Genomic DNA, 593 nt, shown 5'->3' with positions numbered 1-593 from the left:
CAGACATGGGATCAACTTCTACATGTATGCGGATGACACCCAACTCTACCTCTCTGCCTCCACCCTTGACTCTAGGACCACTGTTGTCCTGACTGAATGTCTGTCGGACATCAAGTCCTGGATGAGAGCTAATTTTCTTCAGTTGAATATCAACAAGACCGAGGCTCTCCTGATTGGCTCGGTCAGTGCCTCCTCACCTCAACAACAACAACAACAACAACAAGATTCCATTTATAGAGCGCCTTTCACGTCAGGAGGACGTCCCAAGGCGCTGCACAGTTGGGTCATGACCCGAGCAGGGGGGAAATGGTCAGGGTGAGGGGAGGGAAGGGAGGGAGAGAGGAGGGGGGAAATGGTCAGGGTGAGGGGAGGGAAGGGAGGGAGCGGAGGAGGAGGAAGAGAGTCGAGAGGGGAGCTGAAGGCTCGGTCAAAGAGAAAGGTTTTGAGACCGGCCTTGAAGGAGGAAAGGGAGGAAGCAAGGCGAAGGCACTGGGGGATGGAGTTCCAGAGCCTCGGGGCTGAGAGGCTGAAGGCCCGACCACCGATAGTAGGGCGGTTGGGGCGGGGGACGTGGAGCAGACCGGAGCCAGAGG

The sequence above is a fragment of the Callorhinchus milii genome, unplaced genomic scaffold (genome assembly GCF_018977255.1).
Source record: "Callorhinchus milii isolate IMCB2004 unplaced genomic scaffold, IMCB_Cmil_1.0 Scaffold3, whole genome shotgun sequence".
In the NCBI taxonomy this organism is placed as follows: domain Eukaryota; kingdom Metazoa; phylum Chordata; class Chondrichthyes; order Chimaeriformes; family Callorhinchidae; genus Callorhinchus; species Callorhinchus milii.
The sequence above is the reverse complement of the archived record's forward strand: the minus strand, read 5'-3'. Positions refer to the sequence as shown.